We start from the raw sequence: 12002 nt of genomic DNA, 5'->3' as shown, positions 1-12002 counted from the left end.
TCCCCTTCCTGGGGCCTGGCACACACTGAAGCCAGAAAACAGAGTGGGTATTTGGAAATGTGACCAAGGTGAAAAGAGAGACAGAAACTCTTTTGGCACAACAGGGTTAGGAGGGGCCGCAACTGGGCACAGCAATCAGGCTGTCTGTGCATGCTCTGCCAGCAGGATCCAAAGCCCCCTTCCTTCTGCCTACACCCTTCGGAGGGTGAGTAGATGAAACGGAATGGTTCCATGGAAATGGTAGGGAGGGATTGGGTCTTGAAGAAAGGGCTGGCTACAGTGGGCACTCAAGAGTCTAGAACAGAGGTCAATGTTGGGGGCAGGTGACTGCAGCCCCTCTGTCTCTGGGATGGGCATGTATATACAGTTCAAGTCTGAAGTCAAGCATGTTTTCTGGGAGGTGGCGGGGTGGTGATTTTGAACAACCACAAGGGAAAATTGTTCAGTATAGACAGTACCCTTCCATTTGTACTCTCAAAACACTTTACAAACAAAAAATTAAAAAGAAGCTAATGTTTATAGCTCTCCTGCAACTCAAGGAGGAGTTCAACTCAAGAGGTTCAAGAGTGAAGGGATATATGTATACTTACAGATGATTCACATTGTCGTGCAGCAGAAACTAATACAGTGCAGCATTGTAAAGCAATTAGCCTCCAACTAAAAAAATTCTTATTAGCATTATTAAGCTAAAGTAGTCCGTCTAGTCAAAGCTATGGTTTTTCCAGTAGTCATGTATGGATGTGAGAGCTGGATCATAAATCTGAGCGCCGAAGAATTGATGCTTTTGAACTGTGGTGTCAGAAAAGACTCTTGAGAGTCCCTTGGATTGTAAGGAGTTCAAACCAGTCGATCCTAAAGGAAATCAGTCCTGAATATTCATTGAAAGGACTGATGCTAAAGCTGAAGCTCAAGTACTTTGGCCACCTGATGCGAAGAACTGACTCAGTGGAAAAGATCCTGATGCTGGGAGGTATTGAAGGCGGGAGAAGAAGGGGACAACGAAGGATGAGATTGTTGGATGGCATCACCAACTTGATGTACATGAGTTTGAGTATGCTCCGGGAGTTGGTGATGGACAGGGAATCCTGGCGTGCTGTAGTCCATGGGGTCACAAAGAGTCGGACATGACTGAGCAACTGAACTAAACTGAACTGAAGCTAAAATAGTGATTGATGTTTTGCCAAAACTAAACCTCTTCCATCCCATGACTGTGGCCCTATCTGCCAGGTTGCAAATTCTACAGCCTTTAGTGCACCCACACATCAGGCAGGACTTGTTTCCCCCACCATTTCTCTTGGGATTTCTGGGGTTCCTTCGTTTGGGCCGCAGGCCTTGAAGGCATTGAACTTCTCTCAGTGGGAAGGTGTCCTCGTTTGCGCATCGGTCCTCTCTGTCCCTGCTCCATGGCAGTGAGAGCAGAGTCGGATTCAGCTGGGTTGTTTTCACTCCCTGGGGCACACCTGGCCCCCAGCTCTTGCCCCAGGGCCTAGATTCATCAGCACATGGGGGCGGGAGTTCCATGCACAGTGAGCATCAGACGAGGGTGTCTGTGCCTCACATTACCTCTGAGGACCCACTCTGAGTTCAGCCTCCATCGGGCCTCTCCCTCTGAGGCTTGGTTTTCCTCCTGGGCTGCCTTTACCTGTGTGAGACTACAAGCAGCCTCCTGGGGTGCTGAGAGGCTATGATGCAGGCTGGCCTCCTAGGCAGAGAAAAAAGCAGCACACATTTTTAGATGTCATTTAAATTACCATTTTCAATTAGTGTTAATAAACTGAGATTTTGTACTAATACATATAGCTTTATTTCTCTGTGTGTGTGTGTGTGTGAGAGAGAGTATCTTGGAATATATCATGTAACCTAGATATCAGCATTTGCCTAGGCTTTGTTTATTCAGTTTACGGTATGGAGGGACTCTTGGGGCAAATAGACGATGATTTGATTCAGGTGAATTAAATCATGCTGTGTTTACCTCAAGCTGTACCTTTGAAGTTAGATTTGTATTTTCTGTTTATCTGTACATTTTCAGGGAATTCTTGCTTTTTATATTGTTATTTTCCATCTTCGCTTTGAAGACGATTTGGAATATCTTCTTGTGAGTATTATTTGCTGACCAACAGGGATATTGAGTACTGGGTTTTTCTCATTCACTTTGATGGCCTTGATTTAATTCACCTGAATCAAATCAGCATCTATGTGCCTTCCTGCAGGTGGTCCTTGGCAAGTCTTTGTAGACCCATGCAAAATAGGCTGGATGCTAGCCCAGGGTGGGGTTATAATGCATGTGCCGTGAGAGTAGGAAAGCGAGGTGATTCGAAGACATGATGTTCAGAGCAGAGCTCCGGGCCTGGCCTCGCCTCTTACAAACGAGGAAGGTAAGGTTCTTCCTGGCATTAGATGGTGTAACAAAGGTCCATTGCTGGAACCTGATACTGATCCTTCACCCCTCAGTGGGGGCAGGGGGTGCAGAAACTGGGACAGCACAGAGAACACATCCTGAATTCCAGAGGAACGGCTTGTGGTAAAAATCTCCTGTGTTTGTGTTCTTGTCCTCATTCACTCAGTTTGAGTATGGGCAGAGGTGGATAGCCTGAGTTAGGGCCTCTCTTAATACGCCCAACACAAGTACAAGAGGAATCTGTGGGTTCCCTGTGCGAATAGGAAGAAATGCCTTGGGGGTGATTGTCCCCGGCAGCCGCTCTTGATGGCTGCCAGTCATCCGACATTGGCTGTCACAGTGTCACAGACTGTGACCGTGGGAATTGCACCCCCTCTTTGTGCTTTCCACCCTATGGAGCTAAAGCTTCTTTAGAAATGGCAGCTCAGATGGTGCTGTGATGTATTGGTGCAGTGGTTCCTTTTCTGAACTCGTGTCTAACACGTTACTTAATCATAACCCTCCAAAAATCACTCAGAGCCTAAACTTCTACACTCCAAAACCCTTTCTTTTTTTCTGTGTTGATTTTTAAATTTATTTAAAAGATGATATTGCATCTAAACAGCATGGCTTTTGCCCAAAAGTCAAGAAATCTAGCCCTCACCCACGTGTAAGTGTGTTTTAGGAGTATCCACAAAGAATCTGAACTCTGCCATGTGTTGCAAGAGAAACACATTTTAAGAATATTTATATCCTAAAAGTTTTTTTGTGTGTGAACACTGTATTATTTTTTTTTAATGACCAAAGCTTCTATATTTTTATTAGTTTTTAACTTACGTGCTGCCGCTGCTAAGTCACTTCAGTTGTGTCCGACTCTGTGCGACCCCATAGATGGCAGCCTACCAGGCTCCCCCGTCCCTGGGATTCTCCAGGCAAGAGTACTGGAGTGGGGTGCCATCACCTTCTCCATTTAACTTGCGTGAGGAATGGTTTATGGTTGTGCTGAGCCACCCAAATAAGGGGAATGCTATTGGGGTTGAGGGCGAAGAGGAGTGAAGTGTATAATCAAGTAAGAGTGTTTGAAATATTGATCCAGGGCTCTACTTTGAGGGAGCAGATAAGAGTGTATATATATTAAGACCTCCAGAGAAGAAATACATTTATTACACGAAATGTGTGTATTTTATCTAAGGCTATTTGTAAGGCACATAGTGGCTCAAATTCAGTCCTTGTAAGCATAGATCATATAGATATGCAGTCGTCTTAAGGCCATAATTGCATTGTGGCTATAAAGGAAGTGGGGAAGAGCTGTCCTTAGGCCACTCCTTTGCTTTAGTACTGGACTAGCTTTAAATTCAGTCTTCATATATATCTTTTTTTTTTTTTTAAAGAACTTATTTTGGCTGTGCTGGGCCTTTGTTGACGCGCCGGCTTTTTGCTAGTTGCAGTGCACGGGTTTGTCATTGCAGTGCCTTCTCTTGTGGAGCACGCGTTCGGTAGTTGTGGGCACGGGCTTAGTTGCTCCGCAGCATGTGGGATCTTTCTGGACCAGGGGTCGAACCCGTGTGTCTTACATTGGCCGGCAGATTCTTTATCACTGAGCCACCAGGAAAGCCCCGTTGTTTTTTTGTTTTTTTGTTTTTTTTTAGCTTCATTTCAAAGGTTTTTAAAGCTCTGTAAGTAACTCTTTCTAAATTTCTCTTGATCTCAATATAAAGTTTAGACCTTGGAACCAATCAGTGTGCTAAAGCAATTACTATCATTTTATTATGGTTACTCCAATTATGGATTTCCCCCATAAATATACAGTGTCGTTTTGTGATCCAACATAAAACTGCAGTTGTGGTTAACAGTGAGTCTTCTCAGCATGGTGAACACGAGCGTGTAGAGAATCGGTTGTATGTGTTTGAGTAGCTTTGCCTAGTTCTTATATCAAAGCAGTTTTTCAGGTGAGAAAGCAATTTCCAGGTGTTGCTAAAAGCTGCACAGAAGGTGCTGTCAGAACCTCTGGCTGCAGGTCCTCAGCCCTCCCCGCCAGGCCTGCTCTTCCAGGGGGAGAATTTCAGACAACAGGCGTGGAAAGTGTCTGTGTCTCAGCTATATCTGCCTTTTATTGAGTGACACAGAGGCTGTAAACCATGTCCATCAAGCCTGGCCATAAAAAGGTGTGTGTAGATCAGCTGGACTCATGAGGCAAACTCTCCAGGACAGAAGGGCTAAAAGATTCTTTTATTTAAAAAAAACAAAAAACCCTTCCTCACCAATTGAGCATGACTTTCAATGGTCTTCTATCTGACTGACATTTTTCTATCCAGTGCCTTGGCAGAAAGATGCAAAATCAATTTTGGGAAATTCTGAGTGGAGGTCGTTTGACTTCCTGAGGGCTGGGCTGGGAGAGGGGGCAAGTCCCTTGGCTCTACCTGTGCTCCTGAGGAGGAAGGCGTGGGCATCCCTCCTGTCAGCCCTGGGGGTTACAGGTGGGTTGCATGGACTCTGCGTTTCAGCCCCGAGGTGGGAGAGGCAGTGTTCACTGGGCAGAGTGGTTTGGAACAGGGCTGCCTGTGAACACGGGCCTCCTTCCCTCTCTTGTCCTTGGAGGCTGGTCTTCCAACACAGCCCCTTCCAAGGACCAGGGCGTGGATATAGCCAAGAATTAAACCATAAACCAAAGCAAAGGTTAAATACTACCTACAGTGAAATCCATGAGACTGCCTTCACATCTCTTTTATCTTTGGTACCCAGATATTGGCTTGCAGTGAGAGAGCAGACTGGGGCATTGGGAAGCCCAGGTGTGGTGTGCCCAATGTCTGAGGCTGGCAGGTTAATTTTAGAGGCCTTGTTTTCTTGCTGTTGGATGACCCCTGGACCTCATCTTTACAAGAGGCAGAAGCTTTGATATATTTTAAACTTGTGGGAAGACCTCTTAGCAAGCTCTTGGCATAAGGCTGTGTTTTTGGCGCTGACAGTAAGTGGAATCAGGAGTGATAGCCTTTTGAATTGAAGGTACTTTTGAGAACATCCATTCTGACCACCTCAGTTGGCCTGATCCTTTCTATGCTTATTTGTAAAATGGAAATGAGTGTGTGCCTCATAGAATTGTTATGAGAATTACATGAGATAATTTCTGTAAAGCACTTGGAATTTGTGCCTGGCACTGAGTAAGCCCTTGATAACATTCACCATCATCATTGTTGTTGCTGTTCGTGGATGAGAAGGCTGGGGTCCAGAGAGGTGAAATACCTTGCCTGAGGTCACACAGATGCGCTGCCCCCTCCAAAAAAAAAAAAAAAAAAGAACTGGAACTGGAGTCCAAGTCCACTACACTTTGCTGGAGGCAGCTGTTTTTTCTGACATCCTTGGTCTAGTTGCAACTGAGAGCTCAGATTCATGTGCTCCTAATAGATCACAGCATGTGGAATAGCTTTGGTTTTGTTATGACTACACAAGTATTCTCAGTGTCACTGCCTTTGTGCTTGATGCCCTGTTTGAGTTAAAAGTTCAGTGAAGCTCCGTGTGTGTGTGTGTGTGTGTGGCACGTTGGGGGTGGGGGAGGTGGTGGCAGCCCTTCCTACATAATTTAGTGGTCTCCTTTGCATTAGCGTATTAGCATGTTTTCACTTTTAACCTTTCACCCTCTGAGCCTGGCATTTAAAATACTATTAAACTCAATACTGTTTCCTATAAACAACTTTAGAGGGATGGGAAATAATTGGAATGACATTTTTAATAGGCTTCTGTTTCTCAGCCCTCTGGGCTGCACGAACCCAGCCAGTGCTGGCAGAGGGGGCCTGGTCTGAAGTTGGGAGAGGTTGGGCATCCTCTGGGGTGCCAGAGGACCGTTTAAAGAACAGAGAATTATTTCTGTACTGGAAAAGTAGAGGGTTGCGGTGGGGGGAACAGTCTTTTTATTTTCTAAATTAATGAATGAGGTGAATCCAAGAGCTGATCACTCCTGCCTCCTCCCAATGGTTTCAAGATACCTTAGGAGCAAATTTCTGGGCACCTTTAGCCAATGAGTCAGACTTTCTGGAATGTGGTTTTGTGCATTCTCTTGTTTTCAATGTGTATTTTTTGGTCCTCGTGTTTCTATTTTATGTCACCATTCTATTTTATGTGCCATAGTATGTGTCTCCTAAATTTGTTTTTAGAGCACATTTTTTTAAAAAATCCAGTTGGATGTTTATGAATTTGTGAGGCCTTTCTGGGGAGGAGACCTTTCTGTGCCCCAAGTTTAGCTTCTTTGTCAATAAAACGGAACTGGACATTATCTTACTGAGACATGTTATGTGGGAGCAAGCACGACTGCTTACAAAGAATCATGCATGACTTGGAATGTTTTTTCTGCTATGATCTGCAGGGGAAGGGATTGAAAAATACTGGAATCTTGAATTTTTTGCCTTAATCAGAGTTCCTGATCCTATTCTCACAGAATCACGTTCAGAAAGTACTTGTTAGTCATTCACCTATGGTGAGTAAATATTATAGCTGCTTTCAGTATTAGCTCATTAAATAGTATTTGAGAGTCCTATATGTGCCCAGCACTGGGACAGACCTCGGGGGGGCGGGGCGTGCACAGGAGAATAACTGACTGCGGATGAGAAGCTGGAGCTCAGGTGACCGCACCGTATGGCTCCCCTACTTAATCATGCACGCGTTTAACAAGCACGGCTGTGTTTAGGCACTGTTTCAGGCAGTGGATTGAAGACAATCAAGATGAGTGAAATCCCCATGTTCCTAGAACTTATATTTCAGTGAAGGGAGAGTTTAAAAACAAGGAAAGATAAACCCCATAAAGCTATCTGCTTACCAAGTGTAAATTTTTCGGTGAGTGAATTGTATATCAGAAAGGTAAAGAAGGAAAAAACCTCAGCCCTCACTGGCCTCCGGGTTCACCTTAGGACAGTTGACCCTCACTCTTCACTGGTATATGCCATGCTGCCGCTAGCTGACATGCATCTGTGAGCCCAGAAACCAATCTCCTGGAGATTTTGTGGTCGTGTGTGGGTATGCACAGAGCAGTGGGACATGTGGCCCACCTGACGCGCTTGTCGTGCAGCTGAAGGGGAACCAAGTGACACTGCCTTCCCGGTCCAGCTCCTGCTGTGAGCAAGTAGCCTTTTTGCTGTCTGTTTAGTGCAGTGTCCTTGTATCTTTGTGTTCTTTTGTTGGTGACTTAGCTGCTTACTTTGGTCCTCACGAGTGATGCTGTGGCGCTTCTTGGGATCCTGATCACAGGAAGGCCGTGATGGATCTGGCAGACAATATAAAGTAGTTTCCTCCAGGCATGAGCCACAGTGCTATTGCCCTGAGTTTGTGTTCATGCTTCCAGTGTGTGTTACATGCAGCATGTTTCAACAGGAAACGTAAACCAAGGTTACATATTGATTGGGTGATGGAAATGTTGTGACCAGAAGCCTGTAAGGACTTAACTCTGTATTCCCTCCCTTCGGAGTGGTCCATTGTCGCTGGGATCATGCTGACTTCCCAGAACAAAAAGACTAGGAGTAACAAGAATTGACTGGATATGCAAGGCCAGGCCAAGGGCATCTGCCCAGCCTGTGTACCTGATGGCTGTCTTCTGTAAAATAATCCCACTTTATGGAATAGCTTTCTCCATCCCTCCACTTTCAGTCTGTATGTGTCCCTAGATCTGAAGTGGGTCTCTTGTAGACAGCATATTCATGAGTCTTGTTTTTGTATCCATTCAGCCAATCTATGCCTTTTGGTTGGAGCATTTATTCCATTTATGTTTAAGGTAATTATTGATATGTATGTTTTTATAGCCATTTTAAAAATTGGTTTGGATTTGATCTTGTAGGTCTCTTTTTTTCTTCCTCTTTTGTTTTCTTGCAATTTGACAACTAACTTTAGTGCTTTGTTTGGATTCCTTTTCCTTGTGTGTGTGTGTGTGTGTGTGTGTCTATGGTTGGATGGCATCACAATCAACCTCAATGGACATGAGTTTGAGCAAACTCTGGAAGATAGTGAAGGACAGGAAGCCTGGCATGCTGCAGGTAATGGGGTTGCAAAGAGTTGGACATGACTTGGTGACTGAACAGCAACAAAATCTATTGTAGATTTTCATTTTGCAGTTACCATAAGGTTTTGATATAGCAGTATATGTATAAAAAGGATTGCTTTAACTTTTTAGTCTTTTAACTTCAAATGCATTTCCAATATCCTGCATTGGTACTCTCCTCATGTTTGCTGGGTTTTGATATCATATTTCTGTGCGGATGATTTCCTACCTTTATGTTTGCTTTTATTGGAGAGCTTTCTCATCCATAATTTTCCTATATCTAATTCGTGGCCTTTTCCACCTTGAGAACTTTCTTTAGCATTTGTTGTAAAACCGGTTTAGTGGTGCTGAATTCTTTTAGCTTGTCTCTAAAGTTTTTTATTTCTCTGTCAAATCTGAGTGAGAGTTTGCTGGGTAAAGTATTCTTGGTTGAAAATTTCTCACTTTCAATATTTCCTGTCAGTCCCTCCTGGCCTGCAGAGTTCCTGTTGAAAAACCAGCTTATATACCATATACATATACATATACATATACATATACATATATATATATATATATATATATATATATGGAGGATTCCCTTGTATGTTAAATGTTGCTTTTCCTTTGTCGCTTTCACTATTTTTTCTTTATCTTTAATTGTTGTCAATTCGATTACTATATGTCTTGGCATAATCCCCCTTGGGTTTATCCTGGCTGGGTTTCTCTGTGTTTCCTGGACTTGGGTGACTATTTCCTTTCCCATGTTAGGGTAGTTTTCAGATGTTATTTCGTCAGATATTTTCTCAGACCCTTTCTCTCTCTCTCTCTCCTACTTCCAGGACCCCTATAATGTGTATGTTGTTGTGTTTAATATTATTTCAGAGGTCTCTGAGACTGTCCTCATTTTTTTCATTCTTTGTTCCATGGCAGTGATTTCCATCATTCTGTCTTCTGCTCACTTATCTGTTCTTCTGTCTCATTTATCCTATTGATTCCTTATAGTGTATTTTTCATTCCAGTTATTGTATTGTTCATCTGTTTGCTTGTTCTTTTTATCTTCTTGGTCTGTGCCTCCATTCTTTTTTCTGAGATCTTGGCTCATCTTTACTATCATTATTCTGAATTCTTTTTCATGTAGATAGGAAGTGGATTATTCTAAAACTTCTCTCTCTAAAAATGGAAATGTGAAAGACAGATCGAGAGGGCCCTATATTTAAGGGAAAATGATGGAGAGCATAATGTGCAGGAGCCTCTGTGTTGAAAGAATATTATCTTAAGACACCTGAACCACTTTGCTCATTGCATTCCCCACCTGGCCTCTGCAGGTGTTTTGCTATGACTTAGGACCAGAATCATCTCTCTAGTCTAAGAGCTCAGATGTGCTAAAACATACTCTTTAAAAAAAAAAAATCCCAGTAGCTCACTGCTAAGCCATTGCCTGTCTTTTCGAGAGCTTGAGGAAGAAGAATAGGGTTACTGTGTAAAGAGTTGGAGCTCTAATTTGGGGAATGAGAAGATATTTATAAGAATTAATGAGCAACCAGAAATTTAAAAATAAAAAATATCTATTTATAGCTTCCTGGAAAAACACAAAATTCTAAATACCATAGCTCTATGGCAAGCAGAAGAGGCCAAACCAACCTACTTTCCTGCTCAGATCCAAAGTAGGAAGGTAACAGATAACACAAAAGCTATAGAGATAATTTGTATGACTCACAGCATAACCTTTGAGTGTTTGGCTATGATGCTGCTTGTTATGTTGCAGGAGAAAGAGATCAAAGGAGCAGCTTCTTGCCTGTTAGGGGGTGGGGTGTTCACCCTGAGACAGCTTTGGTGGCTGGGCTGGGGCATCAGACACTAGGAGACCTGAGGAAAGACCCCTGTCCCTTAGCCCTCTGAATCTTCTTTCTTAATCCACTCTGCACACCCATGGATGGACAAGAATCAAACAAGATCACACACTGAAGAATTCTGAAATCATGGAGGCTGCAGAGGTCAGGTTTTAATAGATTCTAGAGGGAATCTGAGGATCATTCTCCATGGCCAGTCCACCAGCTGGCCCTTTTCATTCCATCACCCACATCTCTCCAAATTTGTCTTCTCTATCACGCTACCACCATCTGAGTGCAGGGCACCCCTCCCCCCTAGTCTGGGCTCCCGTGGGTGCTTCCTAAGTGCCTTCCTGGCCCCATTCTTGCCCCCTAACCCATCCATCTGGCAAGAAGAGTGATCTTCATAAATGTTTCTGTGACTAAGCCCTCCAGAACCTTCCCTTGCCTTTGGGTACATGTCTTGCCATGACTGTTGGGGACCCCATGGCATGGTTTGGGCACCCCTGCTCTCCAGGTTACTCTAACCCTCAGTCCATCTGAATCATCCCCAGACACCTCCGCTTAGACCACTCTGCCCTCACCAGGTCTCTCACCTGTACACCTCAGGTACTCTCCTCCCTGAGGGCCCTGCCCCTCATCATTTCCTGCCCAGTCTCTGTCCATGTCAGCAGCACTGATCACACCTGAGCACTGGTGTCTTTTATTAATTGTAGTGAAATACACATAGCATGAAATGTACCATCTTAACCATTTCTGTGTGTACAATTCAGTAGTGTTAATACACTCACACTGTTGTTCAATCTCCAGAACTCTTCATCTTGCAAAACTGAAACTTTGTATACATTAAACAGTAACCCCCCCCATCCCCCTGTCCCCCAGCCCCTGGTAACCACCATTCTTCTTTCTGTCTCTATGAATTTGACTCTTCTAAGGAACCTCCTGTGCTGGAATCATACAGTATTTGTTGTTCAGTGATTGGCTTATTTCATTTAACATTATGTCCTCTAGGTTCATCTGTGAGTAACATGTGACAGTATTTTTTTTAAGGCTGAATGATGTTCTGTTGGATGCATAGACCACATTTTGTTTTTTCATTCATCTGCTGATAGACGCTTGGGTTGTTTCTACCTTTGGCTGTTGAGAATGGTGCCATGAACATGGGTGTGCAGATGTATTCATCAAGATCTTGCTAATACTTTTGAGTATTGTGTTTGCTGTGCTGTGCCCATCGCTGTGGCATTTTCTCATTCATGTGTGTGCTCTCTGCTGCCTGCCTCTCCCACTAGGCCCCGTGAAGCTGGGAGCAGGCACTGTGCTTACTGCTATCCCCCTGGTGCAGCTCCCAGCATATACTCAGTGCTCACTAAATATTGTTGTAAGAGGGAATAAATAAACTCTAAGTGCATCTTCTTGTTCCAACTTTCAGAATTTTTTAAAGGAATGAATTGCTTATTTTTGTGAACATCACTGATCATTTTTTTTTTAAGTTTAAAAAAGGAAATAAAAATTGACTCTAAGTCCCTCCTCTGTGAAATAACCAGTTTTACTTTGGTTTTGGACTCAGACATTTTTCTTTGCATTGATCCAGGCAGGGTGATAGGGTTGTGGATGGGCCAACTGATAATTTTCATTATTATTTACTTATTTTTGGTTGCATTGGGTCTTTATTTCATGTGGGGTTTCTCTAGTTGCAGTGAGCAGGGGCTACTCTTCTTGCGATGCTTGGGCGTCTCTTTGTGAGAGAAGTCTCTCTTGCTGCAAAGCAGAGGCCGTAGGCACATGAGCTTCAGCA

General features: G+C 43.7%; 1 long non-coding RNA gene across 1 annotated transcript in view; it reads left to right on the top strand.

Moving 5' to 3' along the window:
* Positions 1-2242: 2242 nt before the first annotated feature.
* Positions 2243-12002, top strand: part of LOC121816703 (uncharacterized) — a 42359-nt gene continuing 32599 nt past the window's right edge. Inside the window, exon 1 of the long non-coding RNA XR_009596535.1 lies at positions 2243-2375. This is a non-coding gene — a long non-coding RNA (uncharacterized LOC121816703). The remainder of the gene's footprint in view (positions 2376-12002) is intronic.

This window comes from Ovis aries, chromosome 15, assembly GCF_016772045.2.
Source record: "Ovis aries strain OAR_USU_Benz2616 breed Rambouillet chromosome 15, ARS-UI_Ramb_v3.0, whole genome shotgun sequence".
NCBI classification, from domain to species: Eukaryota; Metazoa; Chordata; class Mammalia; order Artiodactyla; family Bovidae; genus Ovis; species Ovis aries.
Note: the sequence above shows the minus strand (reverse complement) of the source record. Positions and strands in the feature narration are given on the sequence as shown.